The sequence below is a fragment of the Acomys minous genome (assembly GCF_964271855.1).
Source record: "Acomys minous genome assembly, chromosome: 14".
In the NCBI taxonomy this organism is placed as follows: Eukaryota; Metazoa; Chordata; class Mammalia; order Rodentia; family Muridae; genus Acomys; species Acomys minous.
Window position 1 is genome coordinate 44,215,808 of NC_140496.1, and position 26,328 is coordinate 44,242,135.

General features: G+C 46.7%; 1 protein-coding gene and 1 long non-coding RNA gene across 2 annotated transcripts in view; both read right to left on the minus strand.

Moving 5' to 3' along the window:
- The window catches only part of TBC1D9 (TBC1 domain family member 9), a 108,335-nt gene that overhangs the window by 73,037 nt on the left and 8,970 nt on the right, over window positions 1-26,328 (minus strand). The window lies entirely within an intron of this gene.
- On the minus strand, window positions 8,435-10,541 carry LOC311582893. Its single transcript, XR_014774301.1, has 2 exons — window positions 9,657-10,541; window positions 8,435-8,921 (listed from the first exon to the last, which is right to left on the minus strand). It is a non-coding gene; the product is annotated as an uncharacterized lncRNA (long non-coding RNA).

Here is a 26,328-nt window from a genome sequence, read left to right on the forward strand (position 1 = left end):
CTTTTAAAGGCACACATGCTACTTTTTCTAGCATAAAGGGACAGCATCTGGAATGAACTTTGGCCTTCCCTTTGGGGCAGCAGCTTAAAGCAATCACTCAGAACCAATAAGGCCTGCCCAGCGCTATCCTGAATTCAGCCAAGGACAGCTATGAGATTGACCCAACACAAAATCATAAGCTTCCTTAAAACATTATGAGATCTGTCCTTATCTTTTGTTGTAACAACTGTACTCTTCGTGAACTTCCCGGAGGACAATGTTGTCACATTGTCATATGGTTGGACGTGCCTGGGTGCTATGTAATGTGCAGGATACAGCACACAAACACAAGTGTTGTTTTCGCACTGAGGGATGGCCCGTCAATACGGTGCTCAGTGCGAGCATGGGGACCTGAGTTTAGATCTGAAGCACCTGTGTAAATAGTCAGCGAGCGCCTGTAACAGCCGAGCTGCAGAATCAGAGACAGAAAGATGCCAAGGGCCTGCTGGTCAGCCAGGCTCGCCAAACCAGCTAGATCCAGATTCAGTAAGAGACTTTGTCTCAAAACCTACAGTAGAGAGCTATGGAGGAATACACTGGCATTGAGTCCTGGCAGCGCAACACACACACACACACACACACACACACACACACACACACACACACACACAGGAGACAGACAGACAGACAGAGACAAAGAGACAGAGAGACACAACACACACACACAGAGACAGACAGACAGAGACCGAGAGACAGACAGAGAAAGAGACACAACACACACACACACACACACACACAGAGAGACAGAGAGACAGAGACAGACAGAGACTGAGAGACAGACAGAGAAAGAGACACAACACACACAGAGACAGGCAGACAGACAGACAGAGACAGAGAGACAGACAGAGACACAACACACACACATACACACACAGAGACAGGCAGGCAAGGATGTAGGTCTTTTGTTAGAAAAAGTTTCAAGATGGTACCATCAGGACAATAAAACAACTTACAGGTACCACTGCCCAGACAGTTCCCTAGGAAGCAGCCCTAATCCCAACTGATGATCTCACCCCACAAACAACCTTGCTGTCCTCAGCCGTCCATCTGCGATCACTTCTCCTCCAATACAGACCAATGGGATGATGGGACTGAAATCAGACGAAAGGCGCCACAGGCACCAGCTGGCAGCAGTGCAGGACAGATGTTGTTTGGTTAGATTTACATCATGCTGCCATTTGCACAGTAGGAGGGCGTGCCCATTCTAATCTTGTTTACAGGTAAGGTCTGAAAACCTGAAACTGATCCCGGGGGCGGGGCAGCCAAGGCCAGCGCTCGAATGGCACGGAGGGGCTTCTGGTACTGAGGGTCACCCTCAGTTTAAGGGCTGAGAACAACTCCTCCTGGATGCCTCCAGGGTTGATGCTGCTCAGACTCTCACAGGGGTGACATGTAAAAGAGTACCAAACTTTCTCCTGACTCAGTTGAGCTTTGGTCTCTGAACACCTGAAAGAGTCCAGCAGCTGTGGAACACAGCCACAATGAAATGTAAGGGTTTCTCTATGTAGCCCTGGCTGTCCTTGAACTCATTCTGTAGACCAGGCTGGCGTTGAACTCAGATCTGCCTGCCTCTGGCTCCCAAGTGCGCACCACCATGTCAGGCATAATGAAATGTTATGAAGCTGAGTAGTGCTAAATTGGAAATTACATGTCTATGGTGACCTAAAATGTCCAAATCAGCAGTTCTCAACCTGTGGGTGGTGACCCCTTTAGGAGTTGAATGACCCTGTCATAGGAGTCGCCTAAGACAATCAGAAAACACAGGTGTTTACATCAATTCATAACAGTAGCAAAATTACAGTTATGAAGTAGCAATGAAAATCATTAGTTGGGCATCACCACAACATAACAACTGTATTAAAGGGGCCCAGCATTAGGCAGGTTGAAAATCACTGGAAATAAACCATGGTATATCTACATAACAATACTGAGACATTAAAAATCGCATCTCCAAACAACTGTTTAATGGCACGGTGAAATGTACCTACTATCGTATATGGAAAAAAAAAAAAGCCTAAAACTAACATTTGTTTTGTGTGACCTAATTTGTCAAGAAATATTTTTTGTGTTGAAAAGCATAAAGTTCATATCAGTTAAAGATTACCAAAAAAAAAAAAGACCTAAATATTAACATTAGGGGATGAAATAAAAATTTTCAAGTTTTCTCAAATCTGTTTTTTTTTTAAACATTTTTCTGAGGCAGGAGAGGTGGCAGAGAACCAAGTTTTGTTTCCAGCACCCACACTGGGCAGCTCATGACTGCCTCTGACTCAAACACTAAGGGAGTCAATTCTTTCTTCGGCCCTCCCCAGGGAACTGCACTCATGTGTGCACACACACACTAAAACATCAAATAAACTGAGAAAAAAAAACCCCTCATATGTTCACTTAGTACTTTTAGAATGAGAATATGAATAATTAAAAAAATATTAGCTCCGCCACATAGGTTACACTGTCCACTCAAAGGAAGATCACCCCCAAGTGAACATGCAGCGGCTGCATTTATGACTGCGTCACCATCGATTAGTTATCTTCTTACCAGGAAGCTGGGGATGGAATTCAGACCCTATAGCATGTTTGCCTAGCATCCAGGGAGCCCTGAATTCAATGCCAGCATTGCATAAACTGAGCACCTGATGTTGTATGCTGCACATGCCTGTAATCCTAGCATGAGGGCGGGGGCGGGGAGGGCAAGACACACGCCTGTGATCCTAGCATGGGTGGGGGGCAGCAAGAGTGGATCAGACTCAAGGTTAGCCTTAGCTACGTAGCTTTGAGCGTATCCTGGGCTATATGTAACGTGAAAACACTGATAAATACCAGAACATCGTCCCCAAAGTACGCTTGAGTGGAAAAGGAGCTGGCCTTGCATTCTGGAACAGTCTCTGTTCACCTCCCCTGGTGTGTGCAGCTCCGAGGAAATATCCATCTGTGTAGTCGTGTGCTGCTCCCAGTTGTGGGAGCTGGGCGTTTCTGGCTTGTTCATCTAAGCTTTAAAAGCTACAGAAATTAAATCAAGCAAATTGCAACATTCCCACCTCCGTGTATTCATTAAGTGTGTAGTCTTTGGGCTTCTGCACATACGCCCTGTGCTAACATCAGCTCAGGAAGCTTCCAGAAGGATGCACACCAAACTCTGACTAATGGCTGCCTTAACTGCTGTGAGAGAACAAGTCTTCTAGTTTGTGTGTGTGTGTGTGTGTGTGTATGTGTGTGTGCATGTGTGAGTGTGTGTGTGTGTGTGTGTGCACACATGTGGATGGCTGTTGGCGTCTTCCTCCATCACTGCCCACTACAGCTCTTTGAGACAGCGTCCTCCACTGTGTGTGAAGCCCCTAACTCCTGCTTGATAGGATGGTAAGCCCAGGCATCCTCCTGTCTCTGCTCCTAGCACTGGGGTTACAGGCATGCACCTATTTCCCCAGCTTCTTATGTGTTGTGGGGGATTTGAGCTCAGGTCCTGACTTGACCAACTAAGTAACCTCCTCACCCCAAAATCATACTCTTGACATTGGAGTGATGGATGTTTTTATGCATATGTGTGTGAATATTTGTTTGGTGTGTGTGTGTGTGTGTGTGTGTGTGTGTGTGTGTGTGTAGTCTAGGTATACATGCACGTATATGTACGCATGTTTGTAGAAGCCAGAGGACAACTTCGAGTGTCATCCTCAAGGCCAGCAGCCATCTCCTTTGAGGCGGAGTCTCTCCCTGGTCTGGGTTTCAGCAGCGCTGCCTGTCAAGTGAGGCCCAGGCATCCTCCTGTCTCTGCTTCCCCCAGCTCAGGGTATGCATACATGCTCCCACACTTAGCATCGATGAGGGTGTGTAGGACAGAGTGCACCCATCATGTACACCTCAGCGATGTGAGCTGAGAAACCAGAAGAGAAAAGCCGTGTAGCTGTAGGAAGCAGAAGTGGAAAAGATGGCATGGGAACAGAATGCAGGAAGTAAGCCAGGTAATACAGATACAAATGCCGAAGACAGACAGCTGGCGCTGAGGAAGAGAACAGAAATGAGGCGAGACATCAGCCATGAAGGGGATCAGGTGGCAACCTGGAAACCAAAGAGACAGAGAAGACAGCCACTTCCGCCCTTCGGTGTTCCAGGTCTGGCTCCCACGCCAGGTATCCTAGCAACCAAACCCAGGTAATTGGATTCAAGATAATGTGAATGAGTTTCTGTTTAGTGCCACTCGAAGCCCAAATAAACCCCAAGTAGCCCTCATGGTCCCATGGGTCTTTTTTACACTACGATGAGCCGAGTGTCACTCAAGGGGCCCTGCATTAACCACAATTTAATAAGATGCTTTCCAGCTTCGCATCCAAATATTCTAAAAGAGATCAAAAGTATGGCTACAAAAGGGTAATTAAACCAATCATGCTGTTTACTGGGGACAGATAAAGTAGCAGCTTGCTTTGATGATGCGGAGTCTTGTGTGACCTCAGCACACTGCACCTATGTTCTCTCTGAGGAAGAAGTCCAGCTCCGGGGAGCCTCAAAACAAGAGATGCTTCACCGAGAAATCTGTCTGTGTTGGGAAAGTGAGAGCAACCACAGAAAATAGGAACTGGAAGACTGTGGCACCGACTAACAGGGTAAGCAGAGCAAGAAAACCTGCAAGGGCGCAGAACTGGGGGTGGGGGTGGGGGAGCTGTAACCAGCATCCACTCTTATCTTCTCAAGGGTGTCTAGGCTAACATCGATACTTTCAGTACCTGAAAGTGACTGTGCATGCAGTTGGATTCCTTACGGAACACACTGGACCCAAGTGAGATTTCCTAAGACGTTCTCCAGACTTGCAGAAAAACACTGTGTAAATTATTCTGAAATATACCCTCAGTTTCCATAACTCAGGATCACTGGGAACAGCAAAAGTTGTGTGCCAGGGTGGAGAAGCACTTCTTTCTTTAAAAAAAAAAAAATTTTTTTTTAGATTTATTTATTTATTTATTTAGTATGTATAGGTGTTGTATCTGCATGTACACCTGCCGGCCAGAAGAGGGCATCAGATCACATTATAGATGGTTGTGAGCCACCATGTGGTTGCTGGGAATCGAAACTCAGGACCTCTGGAAGAGCAGTCAGTCCTCTTAACCTCTGAGCCATCTCTGCAGCCCAGCATTTCTTTTCAGTCATTTCAAAAATCACTTCCACTAAAGTACTGTCTGCCTGGATCTGGGTTACCTCACTCAGGATGATCTTTTCTAGTTCCATCCATTGGCCTGCAAATTTCAAGATTTCCATGTTTTTAATAGTTGAGTGGTATTGTGTAAATGTACCACAGTTTCTTTATCCATTCTTCAGTTGAGGGACATGTAGGTTGTTTCCAGATTCTGGCTATTATGAATAAAGCTGCTAGAAACATAGCTGAGCAAATGTCCTTGTATGGTGGAGCATCTTTCGGGCATATGCCCAGGAGTAGTGTAGCTGGGTCTTGCGGTAGCAGTATTCCCAATTTTCTGAGGATATTCACTTATAAGTGGATATTAGCCCAACATAGATGTCCCCTGAGAAACTCCACCCAGCGGGGGATTGGGACAGATTGGGACTTACAGCCTGACTCTGGGCTAAGTGCTGAGAGTTGTATGGAAAAGGTGGGGGATGGAAGGGCTCGAAGGGGTCAGGAGCTCCACAAGGAGACCATCATAGAAGGTGGATGTGGACACAGCGGGTCCTGCACAAACTGTTGCACCAACCAAGGACAATGTATTCAGAGAACCTAGACTCCCTGTTCAGATGTAGCTGATGGACAGCTCATCCTCCACTGGGGAGTTGGGGTAGGGTGGGGGGGGTGGGGAGGGGGTGAGAGGAAAGCAGGGACTGCCCCTGACATGAACTCTGGTGCTCATGATTTGATCACTGCCCCTTGGCGGGATGGCCTTGCAGGCACACAGAGGAATGGGATGTAGGCTATCCTGACGAGACCTGATAGGCTGAGGTCAGATAGTGGGGGAGGAGGTAACACCCACCCCCAGAGATCTAGGGGAGGGGAAGAAGTCGGGGGAGAGAGTATAGAATTGGGAAGATAAGAGTGAGGGGATAACAATCAAAATGTAATGAGAATAAATTATAATAAATAAAAAAATTGGGGGGAGGCTGGAGGAATGGCTCAGTGGTTAAGAGAACCACCTGCTCCTCCAAAGGTCCTGAGTTCAATTCCCAGCAACCACATGGTGGCTCACAACCATCTATAATATAACCTGGTGCCCTCTTCTGGCCTGCAGGTAAACAAGCAGACAACACTGTATACATAATACTAAAATAAATCTTTTTAAAAAATATTTTAAAGAATTGTTTTTGAAAAAATAAAGAAGAAAGTGCTGTCCGCCTGTGCTGCTTGCTGTAAACTTGTCACACTGACATACAGCAGTTTAGCAGCAATGGTTGGGACAGTGCTGTCTGCCTGTGCTGCTTGCTGTAAACCTGTCACGCTGACATACGGCAGTTCAGCAGCAATGGTTGCGACAGCTCCAATTGTCACCCCTCACATTTATCTTCAGCTAGGAAATGGTGAGCAAGAAGGAAAGGTGGGGGAATTATTTTTTGTATTGTTGTCTTGTTTATGGATGGGAAGTTTTAAAGTAGTGAAGGACTTGTTAAGTTGTATTCGAACCTCAAATTACATTTTCAATACTAAGCTTATTAATTGTTTTTCCCAAGACAGGGTTTCTCTGTATAGCTTTGGCTGTCCTGGAACTCACACTGTAGACCAGGCAGGCCTCAAACTCAGAGGTCCTCCTGCCTCTCTCTCTGGACTGCTGGGACTAAAGGCATGCACCACCACCATCCAAAAGCTGATTACTCTTATGGAGAAAACTGCACAGAAACATACACACATACATCTAGAACTTCCTCAGGGTGCCAAAAGCCAACAGTGCTCAGGGTGCAGTGTACCACAGCACCTAGGAACCTCCTCCCACATAGTGTCTTAACGTGTCTGCTTTTCTAATACCTAATGTGGTGCAAAGTTACGACAGTAGCTGTTCTACAGTATTGGTTAGGTAATGCTTCTAAGAGGAAATGTATGATGCATTTTGCACAGATATGATTTTTTCGAGGCTAGAGAGATGGCTCAGTGGTTAAGAGCACTGGTTGCTCTTCTAGAGGCCCTGAGTTCAATTCCCAGCAACCACACGGTGGCTCACAATCATCTATAATGACATCTGGTGCCCTCTTCTGGTATGCAGATGTACATGCAGGCAGAACACTGTATACATAATGATAAATAAATATTTAAAAACAAAACAAAAAACCCAAAACAAACCCCACAGAGATGATCTTTTCCTCAGCACTTTCCATGCAAAGTCCCATGGTTGTTTGGGGTCCATGAGTGCTGAGGGCCAGTTGTACTACTTTTCTCATTAAAAGATTTTCACAAAAACTAGGTCTGGAGGCTGGATGTGGTGGCTCACGCCTTTAATCCAGGCACTTAGGGAAGCAGAGCCAGGTGGATTGCTGTGAGTTATAGGACAGCCTGGTCTACAAAGCAAGTCCAGGACAGCCAAGGCAACACAGAGAAACTCTTTCTTGAAAAACAAAAACAAAAACAAACAAAAAACCAACTAACCAACCAACCAACCAGCAATAACAAAAACCCCCAAAAAACTAGGTCTGGAGAAGGATGGGCCTTTAACACTTGGTCTCAGTCTACTTTGGGATTTAATGAAACCCAACAATGCAATGAAGATAGAATCTCATAAAAAGAAATGCTGCGGAACATTTAAAAAAGACAATCGCATGCCAGAATTCCTTCTATGCTGATGGTTTCCAACCAGTGTCCTCACGGGATGAAGAGGTCAGGACTGTACAGAGTCAGACGGTGAAGGCAGAAGTGTTAGCAACTTTCTGTCATATTGAAAGGAGAAATGAAGAGGGGAAAGAAAAACTCAAATGGCTCCCTTTGCTGTTGTCTGCTTTGCGTTGCTGAGAGAAGACCTCCTTGTGCAGCCCAAGCTCACCTCGGACTCCCCTGGCTCGCGCCTCCACACTCTCAGGACCAGGATTACAGGCCTGTGCCACCACACACTGCTTTCTCCCTCCCTCCCTCTCTCTCTCTCTCTCTCTCTCTCTCTCTCTCTCTCTCTCTCTGTGTGTGTGTGTTTTCCCCGGTTCAAGGTTCTTCAAACTGGGTGGGCCTGCTTGGTTGACAGCTGCTACACAGAGGACTAAGGAAGGCCATGTCCTTTCAAACATGACTCCACTTGGCTCTTGTGACAATATTTCACTTGTTTCCAGCACGGTGGTTCTCAGCCTTCCTAATGCTTCCACCCTTTAATACAGTTCCTCACACAGTGGTGACCCCCAACCATACAATTCTTTTCATTGCTACCTCATGATAGTAATTTTGCTACTATTATGAATCATAATGTAAATACCTGTGTTTTCCCATTGCCTGTGAGAGGGCCGTTTTGTCCTCTGAGGGGTCACAACTCACAGGTTGAGGACCATTGGTTTGGCATGTTAAAGCATGCAGTGGTCATGATAAGCGCTGGACTTCAGCTGAGCACGGGCCACGTTGGCACCGTACCCCATCACTTGCTCACTTCCAAACTATCCCACGGCTTGGTGAGGGACATCGCCTCTGGAATCTAGAGGAGCGATCTGGAAGTGAAACTCTTCCCACAGGTCATGGTGGCCTGCAGACGATGTGACTGGGACAGGGGTGTGCCAGACTGGCCAGACAGGAAAGCTGTTGTGCTCTGTGTTCAGGTCTTCATTCCTTAAGTCCGTTTGTCACAGCTTCCCAGTGCTGCTCTGGGAAACATTGACAAGCACACCTGTTGCCTCAACCTCTGTAGCAGCTTCAATCTCTGTGGCAGGAGCTTTGGGGTGTGCTGAAATAGTTGGGGTGCTATAATGTGGAGCCGGTGCTGGGGGCTCTGCTGTGGGCCCCAAGAAAATACATGAAAGCCATTTAGTCACTACTGCTTTAGACACTATTCCTTTTTTTTTTTTTTTTTTTTTTTGAGACAGTGTTTCTCTGTGTATCCTTGGCTGTCCTGGACTCATTTTGTAGACCAGGCTGGTGTCGAACTCACAACATCTGCCTGCCTCTGCCGCCCAAGTGCTGGGATTAAAGGCGTGTGCCACCACACCCAGCTTAGACACTATTTCTATACCTTTAATTTTAGTGCATAGACTACAAGTTCTGGAACTGATAGAATATTATTTCCCAATGTTAGTGTATATATATATATATATATATATATATATATATATATATATATATTTACATACAATATGGATTTTCATTAGCATGAGCATCAAAATGACTCAAAGACATCTTCCTGATCTTTGCTTTTCATGCTGTGAGTCCCTGAAAAGTTTGCATAAGGGAGGAGCGGACGGTTCCCATTTGTGAAAGTGTTGGGCTGCCTGGTTTTCTATGATCACCCTTTGAGTCAACCCTGAGAAAACTTGGCCAGAGTCCCATATGCCATCGATACCAGCATCCCTCAGTCATCCTTGACACTCTCCAGGGTGGTTCAGAGAAGAAGTGTCAACAGTCATGGCTGAACACTTTTACAATGAGCAAGCCAAAAATACCCTCAAAATAATAATAATTTGAAATAATTTCCAAGAAGATCATTAGGGAAATTCTCAAAACAACCACTAACCTGTTTATCCTAAATCTAGGAGAGTACCCAGCAGTCCAAAGAAGATGTTCAGATGGTTGTATCGGTCTATTTCCCTGTGGAAAATTATGTACAGTGTGACTACAAAGACCCCTTTCAGAGGGCAAAGAAATCAGAGGAGGCGGGTGTAAAGCTAACCTTTGCCTCGAACTCTGGTTTAGCGATAGGTCTGGGTCACCGTGGTCCTCAGAACCTTTAGTAAGGTGCAGCTCATTAGGAAACCAATGTTACCATTCTACACTAAGAAACCTGAGAAGTGCACCCTTCCAGGCTTCCCTCTCAGCCTTGGGCGGTTACCAAGGCACCAGGCTATAAAGAATGGTCCTGTCGATGCCATCTCCCTTTCCATCTTTTCCTGGGCCCCGAGGTACAGGAACCTATGATCCTGGGATGTAGAATGCAAGTAGATTGCATCCAGGCTCACATTGGTTTGGATTCTCTGAGGAGGGCTCATGTTTTTAATGATCTTACAGCAGGGTCATCTTGCTTGCTGGTGTTTAGAACTATTTCCCAGTGCATGAAAACGCCTATTCTGGTAACTGTCCAACATCTGTTTCTCCTGACTCAGAGTCTTGGTAGTAACTGCTTGTCTCCATCTATGTCTTTCTTAATTTGCTATGAGGCCCAAGGCCTCCTTTCTAGCTTTATTCTCCTGGATCCAGTCTCCTATGACCAAGCCAGAAACGTATCACCTTCCATATTCTAGAGTTCCTACAAGGCTCGGGTCTGTTTGTTGATCTTTGGAAATAATAACTGACGTTCAAGGTTTACTGACAGGAACTTCTGGGAAGTGGCATGGAGAAGCTACGGAGGAACATTCTGAGAAGCTCCGGTGACCACTGTCACTTTCCCAATCTATTTGCAGTCTCAAAAAAAAAAAAAAAAAAAAAGAGGGGAACACCAGAGAAACACAGAAGGAACGAGGCACTGCAAACCACGTTCCTGAGTCTCGCGTGAATTCCTCCCCCTCGCTCTTTGCATTTGATCCCATGGACACAGTAAGTGACCAGATGACGAAGGGACGGCAGACATGCTTATTCCGCATCCCACCCCCAAAGCTTGGGTCAGAGGTCTGCACACACCGCAGATAACTCATCTATTGCTCTTTCTTCTGTTTGCCCGCTAACACTGAGTGGCACGCCATGTCGCTGGATGGGTCTGGGTCACTGCTGGACCTCAGAACCCTTTGGTTTAGTAAGGTGCAGCTCATTAGGAAACCAACACTACCATTCTACTCTATTGAAGCCTCAGAAGTGCATCCTTCTAGGCTTCCTTCTCAGCCTTGGGCGGTGGCCAAAGCACCTTTTCCTGCTCTGCCGTGGTGCTCTGCGGTGGCGCTCTGCGGTGGCGCTCTGCGGTGGCGCTCTGCCGTGGCTCTCTGTGATGGCGCTCTGCCGTGGCTCTCTGCAGTGGCACTCTGCTGTGGTTCTCTGTGGTGCGCTCTGCCTTGGCACTGTTTTTTATTTTACTCTGGAAGGATTTCCATCACCTCTTCATCTGAAACCGTCACCCTGGTCCCCTCATGAGCATGCCTCTGTCCTCTCTCCTTTCCTCTTCCGAATTTTCCGCCATGCTCACCAAGTGGTTAGCTCAAGACTCTTTGGAGTTTATAATCTCTTACTCCTTCTTATTTTCCTCACTTATCTTGCCCTCTCTTTGAAGAGGTGCTTTAACCTCCTTCGTCAGCGGTTGAAGTGAACCTTTTCTCAGGCTGTTGAATTATACCATATTTCATAAATTGTCACAGTGCCTCTGACGACAAAGGCCTCACTGTGTCTGTAGGTTATGATATCCTCAGTTAGAAACAGTAATAGCTTCCAGCAATTGCCCTGTGTGCTGTGTGCGCTTTCAGAAATCAAAGAAATGTCCTTCCCACAGCTTATCACCATCTGGCCTCTCCTTGGCTTATCTCACTGCCATTGTCTCAGAGTTTAGAAGAAGATAACATACTTAAAAGAATTGGCATATTTTATTTTATTGTTTCCCAATCTTGGTTATAGCTTCCTTTCAAAGTGGGAAGACTCTTAGAATTTCCTTAATAAGATAACCTGGGTATACTGGTGCCAAAAAAGATGCAGTTGAAAAGACAAAGTGCGATTTCTCCCATTATTGAGATGGTAATGCTTTTCAAATAAGTTTAAAATATTAAAAATCACAGCTGGGGGGTGGTCGTGCATGCCTTTAATCCCAGCAGCAGAGGTAGGTGGATTGCAGTGAGTTCGAGGCCAGCCTGGTCTACAAAGTGAGTCCAGAACAGCCAGGGCTACACAGGGAAACCTTATCTCGAAAGAGCAAAAACAAAAACAAAGCAAAATATTAAAAGTCCCAAAAGCCAAACACATGGTGGTAGTCTCCTTGTGAAACAGGACCAAACAGGTTGTGTTAATTTAAGGTCTCTAATTTCTCAGGTAGGATGGCTGGCCGCTCTCATGCTCTCTTATAATACTCAAAGCCTCACAATGACCAAGAAAAAGAAACTGGCTGAGCGTAAAGCTTAGGAAGCAACCAGAAGCTCGTGTCTGGTGTTAGTGCCCTAGTGCTGCTCCCCAGTCTCAATGCTGAGATTTAGAGCAGGTTGACCCCATCTCCCAGCGACAACCTCATCAGCGAAGGGCAGGAAACGCTCATAACATTTTTCAAAACTCTCTCATGGCTGGGCCAGTGTGGCATGGACGGACAAGTGCTTGAGGTCACACTGCACCATCGCTCAGGAAGGGAGGCGGAGGCTGACGTTCAGTTTGCTTTCTCCACTCTATTTGGTCTACAACCTCAAGGAATGGTGCCTTCTCACTTCAGCTAACCAGATGAACGTAGAAATCCCTCAGATGTTGTAGAGACTCTAGAGCTGCCACGCTGACGACATTACTCACCACGGGGTGTCAGTAAGCATTCATGAGGTGGCCATTTTGATTCTCCAGAATAAACTCGCATTAAGGTTACCTTATTATTAATAATGTCACCATGATAAAAGTATCAAAAAAAAAAAAACCATAGAGAGAGCTCACTCATGTGGTTCAGATCCTCAGCCGCACATGACATGTGTGGTAGTGTACATTTGTGCTTCCAGAGCCTGCAGGCTTACGGACCAGCTTGGTCTAGCCAGAACGACAAGGTCAAAGTTCAGAGCATGACCCTGTCTCAAAAACTAAGGTGGAGGGCTTGGAAGATGACTCAGTGGGGGAGAGTGCTTGCTGTGACCGTGGGAGGAACTGAGTTGGGGTCCCAGGCACACACTTAGAAAGCTAGGCATGGCTGCAGTGCCTGGAACCCTAGGGCATCTGGGGCAGAGACAGGAGGGTCCCTGGGCCCATCAGTCTAGCTTTCACTGAGAGACCCTATCTCAATAAAATAAGACAGGGAGCGACAGGGTGGAGCCATGGTGTCCTCTTTTTGCCGCTAGGTACACACACACACATGCACACACACGAGCATGCACACACAAATGCATATTCACCATGTGCAATCCCATACCAACATATAAAAATAAATAAGGTGTAGAACAATAGAAGAAAACACTGGTGCCAACCTCTGAGTTTCACATGTGTGCACACAGGTAAGCACACCCAGAGAAACACAGAGAGAGAGAAAGAGCGACAGACAGACAGACAGACAGACAGACAGACAGAGACATACAACACAAACACCCTGAAAAAAAATAAATTCCTGGGAGATCTTGAGACTGATCATATACCTTGTATATGAAACAGGCTCCTACGTAACTGGATATAACTGGTTCAATGGGATGTGAGCATCTCTATTCACTGCCCCAGAGGAGGCTTTTGCCAGGGACCTGACTTTCTGGTCCCCGAGAGCTCAGACATTTTGGCTCCTGAGTTGAACTTCACTTTCTTCCTCTTGTGTCACTGCCCATGGTTGGAGGCAGGGTGGGCCAGGCAGTATCCCTGCCCCTGTTCCTCACTCTCAAGTCCTTGCCTGGGACCATCCGAAGCTGTCGATTGCTGGGAGGGCCCGTAGACGATCCGTGATGATGTCATCTATCTCTCCACGGAGCACCTGTTTCAGTGTGCACTTTGAAACCGCCCCCTCTCTCTCATTAACAAAATCCTTGAGAGAACCAGAGAAGCTGATTCCAGCATCTAACATCTGCAGAGTCTTGTTGAGTCGAGTCTCTGCAGCACAGAACACGCATATAATTTTGCACCCTCAGTGATGAGCATCCAACATCTGTCTGTCTTTGGGTGAGTGTGTGCGTGAATGGTTGCGTGCTGAATCTGTCAAAACGCAGAACCAGCAGCTTTTAAAGTCCTGGAGAGTTCAAGGGCAGCTGGTACGTAAGACTAGGCCTCATAACAATAAAAAACTAAATTAAATTAAAAACAATTTTAAAAGGGGGGGAGGGGTTTCAACATTTGTCTCATTAACAAAGCTCTCGCCTGACCTACAAAAGTCTTTGGGGTGGTCACAATCCTCAGCCGAAAAGATCAAAGCAACAACCAAATACTAGCTGACCATGAAAATACGAATTTAGTTTCTGGACTGGAGAGATGGCACAGTGGCTAAGAGGACATGCTGTTCATGTGAAGGACCCGAGTTCAGTTCCCAGCACCCACATCAGGTGCCTCAGAGCCAAGTGCGAATGACAACTCCAGGAAACTATGATGCCTCTGGCCTCCATGCGACCTGCACTCATGGGAACATACCCATACAATATACATAACTACAGATAAAATAATTTGTAAAAAAAAAAGTTTGGTTTCCATGCAGTTATTTTTATTTACTTACTTAGTTAATTTTGTAAAGCATTTGGACGTGTGATGCAGGGAGTGATTCTGAAATCTGGCCTATTGCCAAGGCAAAGGCTAAAGTAAGAGGTTCCCACTAGCCTAACGCTGCCAGGAATGTAACCCTGTCAACACTGTACAGGCACAGTCGTGATACAGCAGTCACGGTAAAGGGCGCTGGCTGCAGCCTTCACACGCATTCCTTAGCCTGTGCTCAGCATCCCCAGGAGTGCCAGGCTGGCCACAGCCCAACAGAACTGAAGAAACACCGTTCTCCCTTGTTCAAGCAATGCTCCAGTGGTGACAACAAAGCTTTCAATTCATTTCTCACAGATATTTGAGAAAATGTAGAAAGGTACTTCCTGTTATGAAAATTACATGGACTGTAAAAACATTCTCGGTGGTTCTGGGGAGAAGGGAGACCTTTCTGGAAGAATTTAGTTCCTTTTTCTATCCCTTAATGCTTCCTGTTTTAGGACTTTATCTACTGTGTAAACTTCATCACCATGGCTACATAGTTACCATTAACTGCTTAATCTCTCTCACAGCTGACCTGGCTTTTTGTTGTTGTGGTGGTTTGGTTTGGTTAGTGTTTTACCAGACAGTGTTTCCCTGTCTAGCTTTGGTTGTTCTGGACTCACTTTGTAGACCACATTGGCCTCGAACTCACAGAGATCCACCTGCCTCTACCTCCCAAGTGCTGGGATTACAGGCATGTGCCAGCCCTGACTCCTCCACCCCCTCACCCCTGCCAACACAGTAGACATTTAAGATTTTGCCTAACCAACAGAATAAAGCCACCTCATGGGGCTTCAGAGTGCAAAGCTCTCTTGAAAACAGTGTGTGAGGAAGAATGTGCTGGCCAACATGGCTGAGAGACAATCTCCTCACCAGGCTGAACTCTCCTTCCTCTTGGTTTTCAAAATAGAACAAAAAATAATGATGCAACAGCGCAGCCTTCCTCTGTAGAATTCCCCCTGTGATCTGCTATCTCTTGGAGCTGAGTAAGCATTCTTTCTGCCTTGTAGGGTTGCCATGACCAGTTTACCAGATGCTATGCTGGGGTTCCCAAGAGCCCAAGACTAAAATATTAGGAAAGGGTCGAGGTAAGTTAGCAGCATATGGGTAGCAGCTAATTAGGCAGAAAAAAAAAAAAGCTTAACCCAAGTGTTACTCAGCTTTCCATCTCTATGACAGAACAACTGAAAAATCAGCTTATAAGGGAGGGAGAGAGTGCTTGCTCGCATGAGTACATGTACTAGATCCCAGTATAATTCAAGGGCATACCTCCAATGGCCGAACTTCCTTCCACTAAACCCTACTTCTTTTCTAAAGACCTGTATTAGGACATTAATTATGCATGTATGTACTGTACCTTGATTGTATGTACCCACTTTCTCACTCATGTCCCCCCTTGCCTTCACCAGCCGATTGGTCCTCTTCCCAAATAATCCTCCTTCTGCTGCTTTTAGTCTGTCTTTTGTTCTTGTTTTGTTTTTGATTTTTCCATCTCTGTGTGTGAACCAATGGTCTTAATTTGAATTACTTACAAAAGCAAGAGAGGTGTTTCATGGGAGCATGGTAAGTCCCATGTCTTAAAAGGCTCTGCTACATCCCAGTGGCACCACAGGCTGGCAAAGAAGCCTTCAGCACATAGGCCTTTGGAGGACACTTAACAGCAAGGCTGAAACCACCCCCCCATTATTTCTTTCTCCCCAGAACTTCACCGAGCTTTAGCCCAGGCCCTACCCTCACTCAAGGCACTGAAAAGCTTTCGTCTGATATAATTACTAAGTCCTGCATTTCCTCATTGTCCACACTGACAACTGAGACCTCTACCATATATAGCCTGATGTGTGTATATGGCGACTCTTGAAAACAAAGGCACCTGGCCAAGAAAAAGCCATCCACGGCCAGGCAGGACAAATAAGGAATCATTTAAAACTTCCAGAGGCAAATAACAAGTCCGGCAACAATGTTTAGTGAGACATCAGGAAGATGTACACCAACCAAAGCCACAATACGCAAAACAAGGCGTGGGGTTATCTGAACACCAGAGGCAACAGATAGGAGTTACAGATACCCCTGTGCCCCAAGCAGGACCAGTGCAGGCAGACCTTCCCATGACTGGAACCACTGGGGTCCTCTTAGGACAGGCATGCTTGGAACCTCTATTCTAAGCATGTCCGTTGATGAACTCGATTTAAACTGTGTCTGTCTTTTTAGGGTGATCAGACACACACGGTTACTAAGGTCACGGAGCCCTTTACACTACTTTTGAAGTTCTGGAACCCCAAAAGGGATAACAGAGGGCTGATGAGGACTCAGGGCAGACTATCTCGGTTCATAGAACAACCACTTCAACGCTCATGGGCACAGGCTCCGTCCCATCCTGTACCACACAGGGATAACGGCCAACGTTTCTCACTGAGATCGCTGTGTCGATCAAACGACAGCATGTGTTCTAAGGCTCTGGGCACGGCACAGGGCTTTCGGGAGCCATAGCCATAGCCAGTTGCTATTAGCACCAATACGGGATGTTACTGTTACAAATTGTTATGGGGAAATCTTAGTCAAAATCCAGAAATCATCTGGTTATTTACTACGAAAAGAAAAGAGAGTTCTGAAACCCCCCGAACGACTGACTCACAAGGGGCAAACCATTTTCAAGCTGCTGCTTCTCTTGGTGAATGAAAGACCGCTGGGCTAAAATCCTGCGCAACTGCTTAGTGACAAAACACGTACCCAAAGGTGGAAGATCCCCCCGGGAGGTCTGCAGAGTACATGGTAAAATGCCCAGGGAACAGAGAGTCTTCACCTTCTACCTGTCACAAACAGTTGGAGCTGGTGGAGTCTGGTCCCAAAGCCAGGTTTTCCCCAAATCCTCTTTTCCCTATAACCCACCTTAGCTGGTGCACAGGGGAAATCCACTAATGCTTCAAAGGGATAAAGGTCACAACACAAGGAGTGTCGGGGAGCTGGGGCTGCGCTTCCCTATGGTGCGCACTCTCTTTAGTTTAAGTCCTCATAGTAACGAGACTGTCCGGAACACTTTGCATTTTATGAATGTAAATAGCGCCAATGTACAGGCCCTAGGTAATTGGCATTTTACAGATGCCAAGCTGGAAGCTGGGAACCTGAGCCATCCCACCACCCCTGAGCGCTGAAGGCTCTCAGGAAGCCAGCTGGACAGGAGTCAGGGGGGGCGTAAAACCTACCTCCAGAGTCTCTTGGGTGTCTGCCACTGCCTGGTGGCACAATTCAGCAAGGACGCCTTTCTGGAAGCCCAGGAGTGGACTTGCTTAGGCCGTACTCACCATACTGCTGTCCCTGGAGGCAACGCCAGCAGAAACTATAAGTTCAGCAGAACTCTGATAAGCATATGAATAATGTATACGATGTAATGGGCTCTGAGTTATTAGAGGGAAATGAGGTTAGGACGAGAAGACTAGACCTTCATATTGGCAGCTGACTTCCAGGACACAAGTCTCCATGGGCAGTTGCCCCCTCCTTGTCAAAGAGCTGTCACAGGCTCCCTCTGGACACTAGCAGCTGTCTCTGCACTGTTGCAGACATGTTTATGTCGGAAGACGCATTGTCCCTGAATAGCAGGACACCGAGATATCTCAGCCTACTGGAAGACTTTTGAGAAATCAGGACACCTTTCCCAATTAGGACACTTCCCCGCCGGCTCGCCCCTGCTCCTCCAGTCCTAAATAAAGCCTGAGCTGTTCTCATTTGAGGCCTTACTTAATTAGATAAAATAAAACCAGGATTTGGTGCTGCCCCCATCAGTTACACTACACCAGCTAAAACCTCATCCAAGTAGCTCTGTAGACGCAATTCTGATCACGGGGGCACTGTACCACTGCTAGTGGCAATGACAAGACAGCTACCTCCATCGGACACAGACTCCCCTCCTTACCCTGGGTCCTGATCAGCCTTCATTATTCGCTACTGATGGAGGTACATGTCACATTTCTCCTATCACCTCATAGTCTTAGAGACACTAAAAGCACTGCTCATAATGGAAAAATATACTTCTGTAATAACAACAACAACAACAACAATAATAATAATAATAATAATCAAAAGAGTATATAGAAAGGTGGGATAATTATGTGGCCCTTCAGAATATCCGGGGAGAGAAGTTTTGCTGTGCAATAAAGAAATCTTGCTAAGCACTTAACGCTTTAGAAAAGTGACCTTTACAGGGCATCCCTCTCTTCCCCTCCCCTCCTCTCTTCCTTGTTCTCCATTAATTATTTGATTTTTAGATGCCAGGAGTTAATAATACCTACCGAGGGACTAATCCTTCCTTTACTTATCTGCTGTCAAGACCAAACCTGCCCAAGAAAAACAAGTCTTTCCAGAAAAATCTCTATGGGGGATAGTTTCTGGAGAGGCCCGAACTAAATGGATGTCTATTAATTTCAGAAGCTACCTTGCGACAGGAAACCAGCAATGTTAAATCCTTATTGCCTGTGTTTACACACGCATTTCCCTCAAGCCGTATCATCCTGTCTGTGCCTCTGCAGGCGAGACAAACGGCCTCCAGATAACAGCTGGTGGCTTTCTCTCCACTTCCTGCCTTAACAAGGAACTCAGGATCTAAAAGACCACAGTACTGTCGAGGTGCCCGGAGCTACCTGTGCCTCTCTCTCGGTCTCTGTGTGACTTAAAAATTATGCTACTCTACAAACACAACAGTCCCTCTGCCTCATGGAGATTAAGGACAAAAGCCACTTCCCATCCCGGATGGTCATCATAACCAATGCTTTTCTGTCTCCTTTTTCTGTCCTTCTGAACCTAAGGTTCAGGAATCCGCCCCTGATGATGACCTAGGCCGCTTCCTTTGCGCACTGATCAATCACATCAGCTCCATGCCGTCACAGAGCTTATGGCTGCTTGGGTGAATTAGGAGACTCCATTGTTTCTTGTGTTGTGGAATATGGAAGAGAGAAAGTATGGAAGGATGTGGAACTAGAAGACGCTATGGTAAGAAAGAAGCTTTGTGTGAGAACACAGGATTCCGGCACCATTTCCAACACCACAGGTGCTTTTGCTCCGAGGACATTCCCAAGGTCCTTTCAAAGATGGGTGTCCTCTTAAGAGACTATTTTCCTAAGCTTTTTTTTCCCCTGAGTGTGTGTGTGTGTGTGTGTGTGTGTGCTGTATGAGCAGGCACGTATGTGCATGGATGCATGTTCCTGTGTACACCCAGAGGCCAGAGGAAAACATTCTCATCCACTCTGTGTAAGAACTACGGAACCTCTAAAAAAAAGATCTAGTTCATAAGAGTAAGGTGTAAAAAGAAAAGATACCGCGCTCCTCCACCCAAGGACTTTCCAATAGTTGCTGCTCTAAATCCTGTTCTGCCTCTGCTTTGTCTTGTTTTGTTGCTATTGTGAGTGGGATTGTCCCCCGACTCCTTTTCTTTGTCAGCAGTGCTGGGGTTTGAACCCAAGTCTTTGCTCTTGCTGGGCAGATGCTGCACCGCTGAGCTCTACATGCGAGTTGATCACAACCCTAAGAACAGTAAAGACTTGCAAGAGGCCTTTACAAGCACGCATGCTCAAGTGGACTACAGAAAAAACAAGGGACTCGGGACAGTCCCTGTGAAAAATGAGGGCGTGAGACGTGTCCTTTGTTGGTCACCCAAAGTTTTAGTTTTGTTTTTTTTTAACTTGCTTTAAAGTGTGTGTGTGAGTGTGTGTGTGTGTGTGTGTGTGTGTGTGTGTGTGTGTATGTGTGTGTGTGTGTGTGTGTGTGTGTGTGTGTGTGTGTGTGTGTATGTGTGTGTGTGTGTGTGTGTGTGTGTGTCTGTGCACGGTATGTGCACATGCTCCTGAAGGCCAGAAAAGGATGTTGGATGCCTTGGAGGGGTCAAGTCCCCAGGAGGTTGTAAGCCACTGATGAGGGAGCTAGGAGCCCAACTCCAATCTGTTAAGTACAGTGAGAGTTCTTAACTGCTGAGCTGCCTCTCCAGAAACTTCAACCAGAGTTTTTACTGGCACAAAGAGGAATGGGTCACAAGCCATTATAAACATGCTGATGAAACATGCAAACCAAGGTCCTGAACTTGAAAGAGTTCATATGGGCCGACACCCACTCTGCAGCTGGGTTGATAATGACCAGGCTATGGGGCTCTGAGAAGAATGGGCCATAGATTGATCGATTTATCAAAACAAAACAGCCATCCAGTGTGATACATTTTATTTTTTAGTTCAGGTATTAGTCTATGCATTTTCTATTTTAAATACTTATTTGGTGACTTTTATTTTTCTGTTAATAAACATTTTTATTATTTGTAACTTTCAAAACAAAAAACAAAACAGCCGTTCTCTCCCCAGTGACTGACCCACCCTCCAAGAATTTAAGGAGAGAATGTGGGATCTAACCACAGCCACCCCATCTAGCCACAGAAGTGACGGAGTAGCCGCTCAAGGCAGTTGCTGGCACAGCCCCAGTTAACTAACCTGCCTCCCAATTTGCATCCGCAGGCTCCATTTCTGATCCTGGACTGACTTGGCTCCCTCCCTGGCTTTCAAACAGGCTGCCTTCCCCACTCCTCTTCCCTCCCTCCCCGTTTAGTCTCTTCACTTCTAATCTCAGTCAAAACTAAGCTGGAATGATAATCCAATTAGTGCTTGCTCCTGGCAGCGTCTCCCCCGGGAAAGAGATGTACTTTCTTTGAGCACTGAGCTTCCTTAGTGGACACAGAAGGGAGTAGCAGCTTACAGGATTGTTGCAAAACTGAAATTAGTGGATCTATGGAAAGGTCTCAGCAGAAGGCCTGAACCACAGGACGTATATAAACGTTATATCTGTTGGGATGCAGACCGGGGACAAGTGGCGGAAATGCTGTTTAACCAAAGTGGACCTCAGCCCCTCAGTCCCCACCTGACCTTTCCAGCCCAGGGGCAGGACCTCCCCTCCCGCAGAGCTCTTCACTATATATAATCCAGACATTTTGGTCCCCCCACCCCCTTCCCCTCCAATTCTTCTCTCTCTGCCTCACCTCCCCAATTCTGTCTCCCTCTGCATGGTGACTTCACTGACCCCTTCCTTCAAGGTCAGTGAACCCGAACCCACTCTGAGAGCCTCAGAGCTGCCCCCCCCCCAATAAACCTGCATTTATATGCTCCAATTTGGCTTGAATTGGCTATTTCGTCAGGCAAGAGAATGCCTCTCAATAGCCTCAGCTGTTAAGCTTTTTGTGTGATAGTTGTTAATCAAGGACCGCTGGCCATGGGTGGGGCACACCTTTAATCCCAGCACTCAGGAGGCAGAGGCTGAAGGAAATGAGGTAGATTTAAGGCCAGCCTGATCTACAGAATTCAGGACAGCCAAGGCTACACAGAGAAACCTTGTTTCAAACAACCAAAAGGAAGGCCGGGCATGGTGGCGCTAGCCTTTAATCCCAGCACTCGGGAGGCAGAGGCAGGTGGACAGCTGTGAGTTCGAGGCCAGCCTGGTCTACAAAGTGAGTCCGGGACAGACAAGGCTACACAGAGACCCTGGCTCGAGAAAAACAAAGAAACAAAAAGAGTCAAGGACCAAGTGAGACAGCTCAGTGGGTAAAGGTACTGACTGCAATAGCCTGCATACACACGCACACATGCACGCACTCATCCACCCCCCCCCCATGACTTAAATCGAATATATTAAAAACGTTATAGGAGAGTTACAGAAGAAGCCTAAGCTTAAGTTGTAATGTTACTAATCATCACGGAATCACGAAATCTGGGGGCAGGGCAAAGTCCCCCTTTCCTGTCTGAAGTGTAAATCAGAGCGTAAATCAGAGCTCAGTCCTTCATGCTGCGTTTGACCTTCAGTCAAACACCTGCCGGGCTGAGTAGCAGAGTAAGGAGACTGAGAGAGTAAGCGAGTTCTGCGGAATAATGAGACTGAGGGAGGAAGCGAGTTCCGGTTTACATTTCCTGGCCTGGCGTCGCTCCAAGGACTGATCACCTGACTTTGTGCTCCTTGCTCCCAAATCAAAATCAGGAGAGTCGGTTTCACCCAAATGGAGGTTTCTCATCACAGGCTGCGGTGGAGATTTAAGGGAGCCTTGTGGCTCTGAGAGTTAATGCGTCTTCAAATGAACGGGGTCACATAGGACAGAGGCAAAGAGACATAAAACAGCTCACAGCCACCTTCAAAGGCTATGTGGTCACCAAGCCCGCTGGGAAAGAGAACACAGAGAAAAGCAAAGAGAAAGAGGCAAAACCAAGTCGTGGCCCCAGCAAACGATGGCTTTGAAGTCGTTCAGCCCTTCTGCAAATCTACTATGGCGTTAAATTAACTCAGCTTTACTGTAAGACAACGTTAGCCCTTTCTCCACCAGAAACACACACACGCTTGGGCTATCATTAGGGGGCTAGCCTTTACCTCATGATAATAGTGAGGGCCGCACCACAGGTAGGGGATGTGCCATCATAGTGAGGTACGTCATGCATGAAGAACCATGACACAGGGGGACAAGGCTCGTTTGCACACTCGATAACTTTGGCAAGTCAGACTCCTGCTTACCTGAGAAACGGCTGTCCCTCTTTGCCTCATTTGGGCTAGCCTGGGATTCTCTCTCCTCACATGCTGTAAGAGGTCTGCTCCTGTGACCTGTGCCCCTGACTAATCAAGAGAGAGGAACCCATGCTCCACTGACAGATCTGCTGAGTGGATGCCACAGCTCAGAAACCCAGCAACCTCACGCTTGCTGAAAAGATGTGTCGATAACCCAAGGCAAAACTGAAATGCCATTTAAAGCAAGCTAGAGGTAGAGGCGATGGGGGGACAGGGAAAAGCCAATTAACAACTTCCAGAGCTACTAGGGGAGGTCTGAAAATTGTTTTGCTAACTATACAGTGGGGTGGGGGTGGGGATGAGGGTAGGCTGGAGATGTGGCTCAGTGGTGAAGAGCACTGACTCCTCTTTCTGAGGACCCAGGTTCGATTCCTAGCACCACAACCATCCATGGCTCCAGTTCCAGGGGATCTGACTCCTTCCTTCTTGACTCTGAGGACACCGGGCATGTAGGCAGTATGTCTGATGCAGGCAAGCCATATAAAATACATAAGGGCTGGAGAGATGGCTCAGAGGTTAAAAGTACTGACTGCTCTTCCAGAGGTCCTGAGTTCAATTCCCAGCAACCGCTTTGTGGCTCACAACCATCTATAATGTGATCTGATGCCTTCTTCTGGTGGGCAGGCACATGTGCAGGCAGAACACACTGTATACATAGTAAATAAATACATAAATCTTAAAATAAATAAATAAATAAATTGTGTGTGTGTGTGTGTGTGTGTTACTGTGTCCTCTTCCTTCCCTGGTCATCAGTGGTAGAGGAAATCATTTGTGTGAAAAGGAGGGAGGAAAGAAAAGAGGCGCAGAAGGCGAGGGGGACCGGCTGTGCGCTGTTCACTGACAGAGCTGTTGAGATGTGCATAGAAGGAAGAGGTGGAGAACAGGGAGTAGAAACAGTGAAGTGGGCACACGCCCGTTAATCCCAGCACTCAGGGAGGAGAGGCAGGTGGATCTCTGTGAGTCCTCTGGGAGTTCGAGGACAGCCAAGGCTACACAGGGAAACACCATCTTGAAAAACTAAAACCAAAAGAGTACAAACATGAAGTGGTTGAGTTCAAATTATCTTCCCTGCAAAACCTATATATCTGACATAACGGTGATGTGGCAGTAGTGACACAGAGAGCCATTTACTCTAATAGGGTGCTAATGACACCCCCTTTCTCTACCCACCCTGCCCCCATCGCTCCCGCCCCCTTCCACACACCGCCCCCTCCCGGCCCCGCAGTGCAGAGCTCCTCAGTCACTCACAGGCTCAGCTTGTGAATTACAGCAATCACTCACTCCTCTGCATCTCCCTGAGACTATGGACCAGGGGAGGAATACAATAAGCTGACAGCCATCAAGGCTCCTTTTTACAAATACATTGCTACACTTAATTCAGACCAGTTGTACATATTAGTGGGTTTTGCTGCAGCACGCCCATACGTTTATAAGCTGCACTTTGGTTCGACCCATTTTTCCCAAGCACCCTTTCCGAGGTTCCTCTACCTCTGATCTTCCCCTACCGTCCCTAGCTGTCCCCTCTACAGCTTTCAGGCCTTTTTTTTTTTTAAATCATTCTGATTCCACATTTGATGGATGAGAGAAAAGCAGCAGTGCTTGGCTCTCTGTATCTGAGTTAATTTTGTTTAACACCACAACCTACAACTAGATTTATTGTCCCTCAAAGGACATGACCTCAGTCTTCTCCGTACTGAGCAATACTCTGTGGTGTCCGTGAGCCATGTGTCCTTTATCCATTTATCTGCTGATGGGCACTTAGGCTGATTCTACTGCTTGGCTATTATGAGTAAGTCCATAAAAAGCACAGGTGGGAGGGTCTCTGTCGCATCCTGACTCCACGGCTTGCAAATAACACCCAGCAGTACACATACAGCTGCGTCGCACAGCCAGCTTCCTTATAATGTCCCAGAGACTCTTCGAAGCTGGTGCTAAAAGCCTAGTTAGCTGCATGGCAGATAAATAAATAAACAAAGCAAAAGCTAAACTCATACTGGAAGAGAAACGCTGCAACGCACATTGGCCACAGCAGGGGTGACATGTTGTCTAGTTTGTAAACAAAGTGTGGCAAAAAAAAAAGAGCCTGGAAAGCTATGCCAAGATGAGCATATGAAGAAAGGCAGCCCGAGAGAAAGACTGGAAAGCTTCGGGGAAACAAATGGCGCATGCTCAGGCCAGCCTGCGGAGAAAGACTGCAAGCCTTCCTTCCCTGGGCTTCATGTTGCGGCTGGAGCTTGTGCCAGAAAAGGCAGTGAAGGCAATGTGGGAGCAGGCGCGATGTAAACGTACTATAAAGGGACTAGACACCTCCTGCCCCAGTATTTTGGGGTTTCCCCTCAGCTCGCCAGTCCATTCCGGTTCACAGGAGTGCTTTCCCTTTATTAATAACTGTGTCTATTCCTGGCGGTGCGTCTGTGGTCCCGTTCTTTGTCATAGGATACAAGAACCCATCTGCTTCAGCAGGGACTCGGATCTGCTCCTATAGCAGAGCCCAGAGATGCAGACAACCTGGAGAGCCACCTAGGGCTTTTCTGCCTGGCCCCGCACCATGTTCTGCACTCTATGCCATGGAGATGCCTGGCCTTCAGCCTCCAAGCTCTGGCCGGGACCTCCAGCTCAGGATGTTACTCAGTATAGCTGGAAGGAAAAATGGCCCAGCTCCACATCCCTTCCCACAGACGGCTATGGGAACCCTGGCCTTTTTACAGTGGGTCCTGTCTGAATCGACCGGCCTGGACAGTGCACCCAGATGTTCTAGGGCCAGAAAGGGGGTCACCCTCTCAACTTCCTCATATATCCGCAGGGACGCTTCCAGCTGTTTGTCTCTTGACTAGTTTTTGTTTGTTTTTTATTTATTTATTTATTTAACGTAAGTTTGCAAGCACCTAAGTGAGGTCAAAAATCCTGTCAAATTCTCTGACTCTTTGAGAGGATTGTTTCCAGGCAGATTTACATGGATGACCAAGTGGAGAAAAAGGAGAGGAGGAAGTAACAGGCGAGCAGAGGAGATCTGCTTGGGGCAAAGAATGCTTCTTGTTAGTAGCACTTACTCATTATGAAATTTTTATGAGCCAAATGTCACATAGCCACGGACTATTATATACAGAGGTTATGAAATCGTTGCATTCCATTAGGAGCTAAGGCAAAATTTAACTGATATAGACATGTATAAATGTATGCATATGTGTGTATATAGTGTACACACACTATATAAATATCTGCATGTTTAAGAAAAAAACAACAACAGTGAGTTGCTGTGTTCCTGAAAGTGGCAACTTTGATAAGATTTAAGTGGTAAAATGAAAGCATTTATTTAGCATCTAAAC